The sequence below is a fragment of the Rhinopithecus roxellana genome, chromosome 1 (genome assembly GCF_007565055.1).
Source record: "Rhinopithecus roxellana isolate Shanxi Qingling chromosome 1, ASM756505v1, whole genome shotgun sequence".
NCBI classification, from domain to species: Eukaryota; Metazoa; Chordata; class Mammalia; order Primates; family Cercopithecidae; genus Rhinopithecus; species Rhinopithecus roxellana.
This window is the reverse complement of record NC_044549.1, coordinates 29,753,636-29,767,607: the sequence shown is the minus strand read 5'-3', so window position 1 is coordinate 29,767,607 and position 13,972 is coordinate 29,753,636. Positions and strand designations below refer to the sequence as shown.

Here is a 13,972-nt window from a genome sequence, read left to right as displayed (position 1 = left end):
AGATCTGGAAACTTAAAAAGATAAACTTTAGTTATCTGAAAAATGTGATTTATTTTGATCACCTCACTCCCCAGAGACACCTGAACAATGAGATGGTGTGCTGTGCATTAATTAAACTTCTTTTTGTTTTTCAACATACATTTTAGAATCAAGGTGTACATGTGCAAGATCATTACAGAGGTATATTGTGTGATGCTGAGGTTTGGGATATGACTAAACTTGTCACCCTGGTATTGAGCATAGTACCCAATAGGTAGTTTTTCAGCCCTTGTCTCCCTTTCTCTCCCCTTTTATATTCCTCAGTGTCTGTTATTCCCATCTTTATGTTTCTGTTTACCCAGTGTTTAGCTCCCACTTATAAGTGAGAACACGTGGTATTTGGTTTTCTTTTTCTGCATTAGTTTGCTTAGGATAAGGGCCTCTAGCTGCATCCATGTTGCTGCAGAGGACACAATTTCATTCTTTTTTATGGCTGTGTAGTATTCCATGGTATGTGTGTGCCACATTTTCTTTATCCAGTCCACTGTTGATGGACACCTGGGTTGATTCTGTGTCTTTGCTATTGGAAATAACACTGTAATGAACATACGTGTGGATGCGTGTGTCCTTTTGGTAGAACAACTGATTTTTCTTTGAGTATATATACCCAGTAGTAGGATTGCTGGGTTGAATGATAGTTGAAATCTTAGTTTTTAAAGAAATCTCCAAACTGCTTTCCATAGTGGCTGGACGAATTTACATTCCCACCAACAGTGTGTAAGTGTCCCTGTCTCTCCACAGCCTGGCCAACATTTTTTTTTTTTTTTTTTTTTTTTTACTTTTTAACAAAATCCATTCTTACAGGTGTGGGATGGTATCTCATTGTGGTTTTGATTTGCATTTCCCTGGTGATTTGTGATGTGGACCATTTTTTTTCATGTTTGTTGGCTGCATGTATGTCTTCTTCTGAGAAGTATTTGTGTTCTTTGCTCACTTTTTCATGGGGTTGTCTTTTGCCTGCTAATTTCTTTAAGTTCCTTGTCGATTCTGGGTACTAGACCTTTGTCAGAGGAATGGTTTGTGAATATTTTCTCCCATTCTATAGGTTGTCTGTAAATACACTTACTTTTAAGTTATACAGACATAGGGCTCCATTTATGTCAAGAAATAGGATATCCTGTATTCAATGATTTGGATGAAGTATGTATAATTCATGCACATTAAAAATATGTCTATTCCCTTGAGTCAACTTAAAATCTTCACTTGAAGTTGTAATTTTAGAATATTTTCTTTTCATTTGTATCCATCCAGCTGTACCTAAAACTTTCTCACCAGCAAAACAGGGAAAAGTGTAGGAACTCAGTGGGAAATTATGAAAGGGGGAATGAGATTGAGGGGACAGATTTCTTGCCGAATCTGGGTTTTCATGTCATGGTCTAAAACATACTCAGAGTGTGTTCTGTGCACCATTATTATCAACATCACCTGGAGTTTGTTAGAAATGCAGAGTCCCAGGCCCCACCTGAGACCCACTGAATTAAAATCTGCATTTTTACAAGATCTCCCGGTGATTTATATTCACAATCAAATTTGAGAAACACTGTTCTGAAGAGTATACCTATGTAATTTTTCCTGGGATAGGCATATCTTTTTTCATGTGTATTTTTTTGTTTTTCAGAAAGAGACATGTCTGAAGTTATGCTAAACATGAGAATGATTACGTTGTTTGGCAGGGTTTGCTTAAAGCTGTAGAAAACGTGTAAAGATATAAATATCAACATAAACATAGTGAGGTTTAAGTCAAACATCTACTCTCTGGTCTTTAACTGCTAGTATGACATGGTACAAAAGGAAAACATTAAGCATTTGAAAATCATGAACCTCCCCATACTCCTTTTGTCTTCGCTGTAATCCCTTCCTTGTCTTCATCTTTAGAAGAAGGAATTAAGTCTTCAGAAAGAGGTAGGCATTAGATTTAAAGGTTGTAAAAGTTATTTCCATCTATGTCACACTCGGGAGAGTCATACTTAGTCCTCTTTGTGGGTGGAGCTCTCTTGAAGCCCCTTTGCTTGGTGTGTGGGTTCCCTCCCAACAGTTGTACTCCCAGGTACAGGGTATCATTTACTAGCCCCCACTGCTTACCTGATTCCCTGGCCTTATCTAATTGTTTCTCAGTCTTCTACCTAATTGCTTCTATCTACCTGTTTCTTAACCTTTTCAACAGATGTAATAGAGTTTACAATAAATATATTTGTATTTTTATTATTATTGGTTGATAACATATTGTTTTCATGATTCCATAATTATCTATGAATTGGTAGAGGGCTAGAGGATACTGTCACAAAAGATGTTTCTCTAGAAGGAAGATAGAGACTAGAGGAAGGATAGCAGGCATGTGTATTTGTTCATATGTTTCATTTCATCCTCAAACTTCTTTATCAAACTAAATCAAGTAATCAAGGTCAGAATTGGTAGTTTCAGTAATTTGTAAGGAGATTGACCTTCAAAGTCTTTGCTTATTAACTCCCACAGGAATAACCAAAGTTATGTAATATTTGACTATCTGAAAACCAGTATTACAGGGCACACATTTTAATGAAAAGTATTTAGGTAGATTTTTTTTTTTTTTTTTTTTTTTTTTGGGCCTTGTGAATAAAAGATGCAGTCTTTATATTTGCTGAAAGTCTGATGTGTTTTTAGGGAAAACTGGGTCCTTGTAAAAATCGAATAGGCAAAAAGAGAAGTGGAGAGGTAATGCCGGGTGGTGGTGCCAAGGTTGTCTGGCTATTTATCTTACTTTTGTTTGTTTCTAACATTTTGCTTTCTCTCTTTCCTCCTGTCTTGTGAACTAGGTAAGGTGGGGGGAGGAGGGCAGCAGGAGTAGTAGAGGTCTCCTTCCTTATCCCCCACTTTGAGAATTTTCACTAATTAGTGGGAGGGTTCACTTTTATTTTTACTTTTTGAGTCTTTTTTTGTGTCATTTATCAAATCTACATTTACTTTCAGCCCAGCTGATGCTAAGAATCTCAGAAATATTTTCCTCGTTTCTAAGTCTGACCTCACCTCACTGTCTGCCACTATGTTTTCTGAAGCTTTATATATCCTTATAATAATAAAATGGAAATATTAATCATCAGCTTTGGGGAGTAGGGAGAGAAGGAGAAATAAAAAGTGGGGAGAAACATTAAATGAAATTTGGGTTTGAACAGGAGCAATTATGAAAAATGTATTACTAAACTTTTCCAAAATGGATCAGAATTGAGCTGATGTTTCGCAGAAGAATTCAAATCCTAGTTCTTCAGTTGGCAAAGAGGGTAAAATTCATTTAGCCCAGTCACTTTTAATCCCCTCACTCTTGCTGCCATTTTAAGCCTGAATGCGGGCCACCCGTGAAAGGAAAACTGCTCCCTCTTAAGGCAGCCCATGAATTTACACAACACTATTAAAAAATACATAGATCTTCATATTAAATCCAAATCCATGTCTCATGGATTCTTTCATTCTACTATGCTAGGCACCAGTGTTCTAGGACCAGCAAATCAGACATGGTCTGTCTTCTCTGAGAACTTACGGTCTAGGGTGGTGCTATGGTCCGAATGTTTGTGTCTCCCCTACAAATTCAAATGTTGAAAATCTGACCCCCAGGATGATGGTATTAGCAACTGGGACTTTAGCGGGGTGATGAGGTCATGAGAGCAGAGCCTTCATGACTGGCATTAGTGTATTTATAAAGGAGGTCCAAGAGAGACCCCTCACCCCCTTCTCCATGCGATGTTCAATTGAGAGACAGCCATCTCAGAACCAGGAAGCAAGCCCTCACCAGACTCAGAATCTGGCAGTGCCTTGATCTCGGACTTCCCAGTCTCCAGAACTGAGAAATAAGCGTGTTATTTATAAGCCACTTAGTCTATAGTATTTTGTTATAAGCAACCGAATGGACTAAGACACAAGCTAACACGATTTGACAATTAGAAATAGGATTAGTGCCCAACAGAGAAGAATGAAAACTGCAGAAGCCAGTGGCCAGGAGCCCACAGTCTGTAGGCCAGGGAAGGCCTCCCCGAGGAAGTGATGTTTCCTAAGGGATGGGGAGGGGTTAGCTGGGTTTACTGAGTTCTTCCTGTTTGGGGCCAAGGAGGGGAGGCCTAAAGCTTTTCTAAATGGCAGCCCCCCAGGTATTTGAAGACAAGATTATGTCTGTCTTCAGTCTTTGTTTAATCTTGACTAATGTTTCCAAGTTCAAGAATAGCAATTATTCTTCATTTGACATGGTATTAAATATATTTACCATCCTAGCATTATATTTTAAAGTGTATTACCTAGAAACAAAATATGCCAGATGAAACCTGAACAGCCTTGACTGAAATGGGATCCTCATCTTTCTTTCGAGTTGTTGGAATCTTACTGGTACACCTAATAATATGTGAACTCTCAGTAAACACATTATTGACTCTCAGTGTCCTCATTACCAGTTAAAGTTTTTAACAAAAACATTAATAGGTTTTCTTGTAAAGCCATACCTCTCTTTTCTTATTTTTTCCAGTAAGTGGTTTTGAGCCCTAGTGTAAAATCATACATTTAACCCTAGTAAAGTATGTCACCTTATTAGGCCTCATTCTCTCAGGTTGTAATGACCTTTTTTTTGGAATCTAATGCTAACTTCTAACTAATGTGTTATATTCCCAGATTTATGTAAAGTCTGGCTAGTATTTTCTGTATGGCTTCACGTAAACCCAGTTGCGTAGGACAGGAAAATCAGACACCCTGACCCTCTACCAGTGATCTCCACTGAGATAAAAGTGGGTACCTTGGGACATGTTTTCCTGATTGTGCTATCGCCTAACCCTTGTCAATTCCCAAGTTTGTGCATAATTTTGAAAGTGAGAAATAATATTTGTTACATGAATATTTTCTTTAAAACGTAGACAGTGCTGTAGTGCCTGGATATAGCTAGTTGCTCACCACAGAATTTTGTTTTCCATATGATGCAATTTAGTCTCTAAGATCTCAGAAAGGGACTACCAGGAAAATGAATATAACAACTTTGCTAAGGATACACATCGAGTGAGGAGGCAAATATTAAAAGGTGAGAATATGAGACAAGTTTATTTGAAGATGTAGTCTCAGAAACAGTTCGTATCTTTTTAATTCAGTTTTTGAAGTTAAGGATTTTATGTATACATCCTGTTTTATTTAAAAATATTATCAACATATTTTATATTATTTTAAAATTTATTATGGTGTTATGGGCTGAATTGTATTCCTTTCAAATTCATAAGTTGAAGCCCTAGCTCCCAGTAGCTCAGGCTGTATTTGGAGATAGGGCCTTTAAAGAAATAGTTAAGCTAAAATAGAGTTGTTAGGGTGGGCCCTAATGCAGTCTGACTGGCGTCCTCATAAGAACAGGAAATTCAGACACAAAGAGACATACCAGGGATAGGTGCACACAAATCAAAAAGTGTGTGAGGTCACAGGGAGAAGGTGACCATCTGGAAGCAAAGTAGGGAAGCCTCAGAAGAAACCAAGCCTGCCAATACCTTGATCTTGGACTTCCAGCCTCCAGAATAGTGAGAAAATAAATAAACTTCTGTTGTATAAGCCGCCCAGTCTGTGGTATTTTGTCATGGCAGCCCTAGCAAACTAATACATATGGGAGATTTCAAAATTAGAATTAAAGAGAATTTTATAATGAAACTCTGTAAACCCATCAACCAGCCTCAGTGATCAACTTGTAGGTGAACTGGTTTCATCTGTAGCCCAACTGTTCCCTGACAACTGGATTATGAAGGCAGTCCCAGACCCTGTATAATTACATCCATAAGTATTTTAGCATTTGTTCTAAACGTAAGTACTGTTTAAAGTCACAGTACAAATATCATTACCTAAAAGTTACTACCTTCTTAATATAATAAAATATCCAGTCTGTTGTTCATATTTCTAATTATCTCCTGTCATAAACTGCAAGATTCTTTCTCTATCACTCTCTCCCTCTTCCACTCCCCTCCTTTCTGTTCTTCCTTAAGTTTATTTGTAAGAAAACCAGATTGGTGGTCTTATAGTTATCACACAGTCTAGATTTTGCTCACTGCGTTACTAGGAGTAAGTAGTTCAACAGGTTCTTCCATTCTGTTCATTTTTATTTAAATTGGTAGACTAGCAGCTTGCCCATTTAGATGTGTCTTTTTTGTCAAGATGTTTCATAGGTGGTAGTGTGTTCTTCCACTGGGAGGCTGATTGTCTCTCTTTTAATGATATTAGCAATTAGTGATCAATGCTCAGATTCCTTAGGAGTTCAAAAAATTGTATTCTAATTATATTATATTTTCTTCATCAGCTCTAATACTTCTATAAGGAAAAACTGTCTTTCATCTACTACTTGGTTACCCATGTTGGTATTTTTACTGTTTAACAGAAGCAACTGAACTCTATACTGCTAAAAAATTGCTTTGGATAAAAGCTTGGTGTGAAAAGAATAAGAAACAGTTAAAAGATTAAAATATGATACAGACATTTTGCCTAATTGATTTACATGACATAAATATATACTCTGTTTAAAATCATTACTTCATGTCTGCTCCCAGCAAATAAAAAGATGGTTCAAGGGTTCATCAAATTGACTGTTGGAAAAAAAAACCACATTCTTGGATTTAATTCATTTACATTGCTTTCAGCTGGTAATTGAAATTATTACCATTGACAGCACTTATGCTTCCTTTTCTTTCTGACTTTACCTGTATTATCATGATAATGACATTTTTTACAGCTACAATGAAGTTTTTTTGCTAAAATATCTCCAAGGATCTCACCCATATTGCAAATAAAATGTCTAAGACCCTTATTCTTTCTGGAATTCAATGAAATTTGATTCTTATAGTTTGATTTTCCCTGCCATACCTAAAAGAAGACCTCAAAACTCTCCTCATCAGCCTGCTTAAGAAGAGTAAGTTATATTGAATGACTCTGAATTTAAAACTGCAGTCAGAAACCGATGTACAATATGAGGACTGTAGGTAATACAGTTGTACTGTATACGGGAGTTTATGGTTTGGTAAACGGTTCACTTCCCTGTAATAAAGCAGCTCACAATGCATCTTTGAAGTAACATGCTGAGATTCATCTTTTAAACGTGTACACGTAAACCCTTTGCATTATGGCTTTAAACACCGTGGTAAGGAATGTCTTTGAAAATCATGTTTTAAACACTTGCTTACGAAGTTCACAGTTTGCTAAATGGTTCATTTCACTCTAATAAAGCAGCTCACAATGCATCTTTGAAGTAGAAAGAGGTACTGTATATGGGACTTACAGTAAGTGAGTAGGTTTTAGCTCCTCTTGCCACAAAAACAAGAAAAATGGGTAACTATGTGAGATGGAGATATTAACTTATTTCACTGTAGTAACCCTTTTACTATCTGTATGTATCCTATAACGCATGTTGTATACTTGAAATATACACAATAAAATTTATTGTAAAATATTTCTCTAATCCATGAAAAATAAAATAATGTAGCCAGAATTAAGCATACATTGTATTAATAAAAATCAAATATGGATCTTTAAGCTTTTAGGAACATTAGGTTAGTCAGTAATCTTCACATACATCTTGAGTAAGGAGAGTTCTGGTAGAAAGGTAGTCTAACTCAGGTATTGGGGAGACATACAAAGCTGACTAGGCAATTGCCCATGATAACACGGAATTCCTTAGGAATACACTTTAGATTTGATTTTTATGTCTAGCTTTGATTTCCACATTTTAGAGGGAAACTGAAATGTATCCAAAGGAGAGCAGTGACAATGACTAAGTAAAAATATAACCTAAAAAAAGAAGGTCAAATTTGTTTCTTCCTGAAGAAAGAACCAGAAGAAACATAATTTTCCCCAGTGTTTTTTAAGATTTGCCATAATGAGGCCTCTAGCCGTCTCCCTTCTAGTCTCCATGCACAGAATCATGTGGTTCCCAATCGGGAGCCAAAATGCCCTAGGGGATCTTAGAGTATACCAGGGAGTCCACGAATTCCTAAGTCTACCAATAATTGTCTAAGATGGTGTTATGCCTCATACATCTATATGCTATAGATTTTCAAATGTATAGAGATGTAGTTGTGGGTAGTAAAATATAAAATTACTCAAAGTGTTATTAAATTCATAATTTGTTTATTTTTTGTCATATATTTTCTTAGGTTGAGGGTGTGGGTTCTAAAAGTTTCTTGCAGCATGTGGAGATCCTCACACTTGAGAAGGTGGGTAACCAGTGATACGAAACTAGAGAAAATGATGCTACTTGGCCTTGTTAAATGAGGAAGTTGACATTTGGAGTGAATTGGACCAGCTGCAGACTACTGGAATTTTGCAGGGGAGCGTACTGTGCTTATAGTAGAGTAGGGAAGTGAAAGTGTTCTGATAGCAGCTGCCACATAACTTTTGCCACTGACTGGACTCATAACATGAGACTAGCACAACTACATGCCACCATACCCAGGAGCCAAGAGAAAGGGAAGAAGGACTGTAGCATCTTCACCACCACTGACTATATCTTGCCTTGCTTTTTTTCACTTCAAGTAGACCACCTTGGGAAGTGAAAAACAAACAGGGATAGCAAATAGGCCTCAATTATGTTGGGGCTCTCTCATTACCCGTGTACCACACACTAAGTCATCACGGCAATTCTTCCTGATAAGCAGCAGTTGGCCTAATGGTTCTTCTCAAGAGTGTATCAGGCATCATTACCAACTGATTGGAGTTGACATTATCCATTGAAACCAGTTTGCCATCCCTAATCCAGAGCTTTCATTAAGAACAAAGATGATAAGCGATCCCACCTTGGACCAGATTAGGACGGGTCTGATGCCTGGCTGTTACCTTAGCTTTAAATGAGAGGGGTAATGACAAACAGGACGGTATTCAACAGAGGAGGAAGAGATTTAACAGTTTCCTGAGAAAAGGTATGAAATTTCTATCTCAGGAGATCTTTGGAATATAATCATCTGTTTAGATACAGAACCACCTGAAAGCAGGAACTGATTTAACATTCTCCAGGTATACCATTTTTCTGGTGCTTTGAGTTTATAAACTGTTTCAGGCCTCCTTATTTTGATGGAGACCATCAAAGCTTTGCTGTGGTAGTTTACTATTGAATTTGATTGAGTCTCTCCTAGGCTAATTGATTCCCTGGATGTCATTGTACGTTCTATGAACAGATACAAAACTGACATCTAAGAGGATGTTGTATTTCTCTCTTTTTTTTTTTTTTTTTTTTTTTTGAGACAGAATCTCATTCGGCTCACTGCAATCTCCACCTCCTGGGTTCAAGCAATTCTCCTGCCTCAGCCTCCCAAGTAGCTGGGATTACAGATGCCCGCCACCACACCCGGCTAATTTTTTGTGTTTTAGTAGAGATGGAGTTTCACCATGTTGGTCAGGCTGGTCTTGAACTCCTGACCTTGAATGATCCGCCCACCTCAGCCTCCCAAAGTGCTGGAATTACAGGCATGAGCCACCTCGCCCCACACATTTCTCTTATTTTTAAAAGGCAAAATATGTGTCAACTGCTCTTGTAGTTACTGGTTTTTGACAAATTTTTAGTAATTGCAGCATCCCCCCCCCCCCCCTTTTTTTTTCCCTAGACAAGAGTCTCGCTCTGTCGCCCGGGCTGGTGTGCAGTGGCGTGATCTCAGCTCACTGCAAGCTCCGCCTCCCGGGTTCACGTCATTCTCCTGCCTCAGCATCCCAAGTAGCTGGGACTACAGGAACCCGCCACCATGTCCGGCTAATTTTTTGGTATTTTTAGTAGAGACGGAGTTTCACCATGTTAGCCAGGATGGTCTTGATCTCCTGACCTCGTGATCCGCCCGACTCAGCTGCCCAAAGTTTTGGAATTACAAGTATTTCCCTTTTTTTTCCCCCAGGTGCTTGGTTTAAAGAAGCTCCTGAACAATTCATTAGATTAACATTAGGAATCTACTGAATAAAGTACTCCATACATAGCCGGCAGTAAATTAACCTTTCAGTTTTTTTCTCACAGATACTTCTTCTAGAAATTGAGACTTTAATTCTGTGTGCATTAATCCCAGATTATCCTATTAATTTAATGAGCTTATTAGCTCTTCATACAAAAGTCTTAAGATATGTACTCTTTTGTAATTTTGAAAATTAGCTGTGTGCTTTCAGCCATCTACTCTTTGTAGCAGTAAACTGAATTCTTTAATCAACCTATCGTGAGCATGTTAAAATAATACATAATTTTGGAGTTAATAAATTTGGGGTTATCTGCATGGCTCTTTTCATAGGTGGATAGAAATATTTTGGTTAATGTTTTTTGGAAGAGACATTATTCCACTTTCATTTTATTTCAGACAACATATTAATGAGGCATTTTGTCAAGAATAGCAGCAACATTGGTTGAGGGCTTGTTAGGTGCAGGATGCTGAACTACATGTTGAAGACATGCAGAATTATAAAGCACACTTCCTCCTTTGGAAAAGTGCAGTGCTCATGGAGAAGTAACTTTTAAAGAGAGGAAAAATACATGACAACAGCAAACTTAAATTTCTGCAGGGCTCTTTAGTGGTTTTTTTTTTTTCCATTGTGATGAAATACGTATAACATGAAATTTACCATCTTAACACTTTTAAGTGTACAGCTCAGTAACATTAAAGACATTTAAATGCTGTACAGCTGTTACCACCATCCATCTCTAAAACTCTTTTCATCTTGCACAACTAAAACGCTATAAGCATGAAACAATAGCTCCCAATTCCCTGCTTTTCCCTCCTCTGACAACCACCCTTCTACTTTCTGTCTCTATGATTTTGACTACTCTAAGTACCTCATGTAAGTGGAACAATAAAGTATTTATCCTTTTGTGACTGGCTTATTTCACTTAGCACAGTGTCCTCAAAGTTCATCCATGTTATAGCATATGTTAAATTGCCTTCAGTTTTAAGGGTGAATAATACTCCGTTATACATACACACACCGCCCCCCCCGCCCCCGTTTTGCTTATCCTTTCATCTGTGGATAGCCACTTGAGTTGCTTCCATGTTTTAGCTATTGTGAGTAATGTTACTATGAAAATGGGTATACACATTTCTCTTCAAGGCCCTGTGTTTTTTAAAAGCAATTTTCAAGTACATATTGTTATTAATTATAGTCACAATGATGTGCAATAGATCTTTTGAACTTATTTATCCTGCCTAACTGAAATTGTGTATCCTTTTACCAACATCTCCCCATCCCCCTCCCCTAGCCTCTGGTAACCATCATTCTACTCTGTCCTTCTATGAGTTTGGCTTTCTAAGGTTCCACATACAAATGAAATATGCAGTATTTGTCTTTCAGTGCCCGGCTTATTTCACTTAGCATAATGTTTGCCAGGTTCATTTATGGTTTTGCAAATGACATTTCCTTCTTTTAAAAGGCTAAATAGTATTCCATTGTATAGGTACCATATGTTCTGAAATCCTTCATCTATTGATGGACACTTAGATTCATCCCATATCTTAGCTATTTACAAATAGTGCTGCAATGAATATGGGTGTGCAGATATCTCTTTAACATACTGATTTCATTTCCTCTGGATAAATATACAGAAGAGGACATGCTGGATCATATGGTAGTTCTATTTTTAATTTTTGAAGGAAACTCCATATTATTTTTCATAATGGCTACACTAATTCATATTCTTGCCACCAGTGTGTTAGGGTTTGTTTCTATCCGCATCCTTGCCAACACTTACCTTTCACGTCTTTGGTCATAGTCATCATAACAGGTATGAGGTGATATCTCCCTGTGATTTTAATTTGTATTTCCCTGGTGCTTAGTCATGTTGAGCATTTAAAAAATACATACATCTTGGCCACTTATATGTCTTCTTTGGAAAATTGAGAACCTGCTTTAAGTTCTTTTGTGTATATACCCAGCAGTGGAATTTCCAGATCGAATGGTAATTCTATTTTCAGTTTTTTTGAGGAACTACCATATTCTTTTCCACAGTGGCCACACCATTTTACTTCCCACCGACAGTGCACAGGGGTTCCAATTTCTCCACATCTTCACCAACACTTGTTATTTTGTGGGTTCCTTTTTTGATGGTAGCTATCCTAATGAGCATAAAATGGTATCTCATTGTAGTTTTGATTTACATTTCCCTAATGATTAGTGATTTGGGGTATCATTTCTTGTGCTTACTGTCTATTTACATATTTTCCTTGGAGAAATGTCCGTTCAAGGTCTTTGATATTTTTTGAGTTGGATTATTTTCGTTGTTGTTGCTGAGTTTGAGGAGTTCCCTCTCTATTTTGGCTACCAGTCATCAGATATATGTTTTCCCATTATATTTTTTCATTCTGTGGGTTGCCATTTGTCTATTTTTCCTTTTGTTGCTTGTGCCTTTGGTATCATATATTTTACAAAGTGTTGCCAAATCTAATGGTGCTTTTTGTTTTTTAAGAGTTTTCTAGTTTAAGATGTTACATTTAGGTTGTGGATTCATTTTGCAAGTGGTGTTATGTAAGAGTCCAGTTTTATCTTTCACATGTAGATACCCAATTTTCTCCATACCATTTGTTTAAAAGACTGTCTGTTCTCCATCGAATGGTTGTGACACCCTTGTCAAAAATAATTTGACCATATTTGATTATGTGAGAGTTTATTTTTCTGGATTGTCTATCCATTGGTCTTTATGTCAGTGCCAACTCTTTAGATTTCTGTAGCTTTAGTGAGTTTTGGAGTAAGGAAGTGTGAGTTCTCCAGATTTATTACTCTTTTTTAGGATTGTTTTGGGTATTTAGGATCTTTCTATATTTCATGTGAATTTTAGGATTGGTTTTTCTATTTCCACAAAAAAAGGTCTTTGGAATTTTCATAAGGATTGGATTAAATCTGTAGATTGCTTTGGGTAGTAATGACATCTTAACAGTGTTAAGTTAAACTTCCAGTCCATAACCATGAGATGTCTTTCCATTTATTTATGTCTTTTTAAATTTCTTTAAGAAATATTTTACAGTTTTCACTATAAAAGTTTTTCATCTCCTTGATTAAGTTAATTCCTAAGTTGTCTTTTTGATAGTATTGTAAATGGAGTTGTCTTCTAATTTTTCCTTTTGGGTTGCTCATTGTTAGTGTATAGAAACAAAACTGACTCTGTGTTGACTTTGTGTCCTACTTTGTTGAATTTTTTATTAGTTCTAACAGTTTTAAAAAATTGCATGGAATATTTAGGGTATTCTATATATAAGATTATATCAACTGTGTACAGAGATAATTCTGCTTCTTCCTTTCCAGTCTGGATGCCTTGTGTTCTTTTTCTTGCCTAATCACTGTGGCTAGGACTTCCAGTACTATTTTGAATGGAAGTGGTGAGAATGGGCGTCTTTGCCTTGTCCCTTCTTAGAGAAAACAGGTTTAGTCTTTTACCATTGAGTACAATATTCTTTGTGGATATTTCACATATGGATTTTATTATGTTGAAGTAGTTTCCTTCTGTCCTAATTTGTTGAGTGTTTTTATCATGAAAGGATGTCGAATTATATCATATGCCCTCTCTACGTCAATTGAGATGATCATGCAGTTTTTTTCTTTATTCTCTTAATGTGATCTATTACATTGATTTTTGTATGTTGAACATGAATAAATTCCACTTGGTCATGATGTATAGTCTTTAGAATATGCTTCTTAATTCAGTTTGCTAGTATTTTGTTGTGAACTTTTGCATCATTGTCAAAAGGAATATTGGTCTGTAGTTTTCTTTTGTAGGAGTGTCAAAGAGATAGGATAATGCCAGCTTTATAGAATGAGTTAATGAGGAATATTTCCTCCTTTTCAACTTTTAAAAAATGTTTGAGAAAGATTGATGTTGGTTCTTCTTTAAATGTTTGGTAGCAGTCAGTGAAGAAGTCATCAGTTCCAGGACTTTTCTTTGTTGGGATATTTATTATTACTGATTCAGTCTCCTTACTAGTTGTAGACTTATTCAGATTTTTTGTTTCTTCATAGT

The 13,972-nt window shown here is 36.7% G+C and overlaps 1 protein-coding gene across 2 annotated transcripts in view; it reads left to right on the top strand.

Annotated features, from left to right (window-relative positions):
• MORC1 (MORC family CW-type zinc finger 1) overlaps window positions 1–13,972 on the top strand; it is a 188,230-nt gene that overhangs the window by 74,071 nt on the left and 100,187 nt on the right. The gene's annotated exons all lie outside the window — the stretch shown is intronic.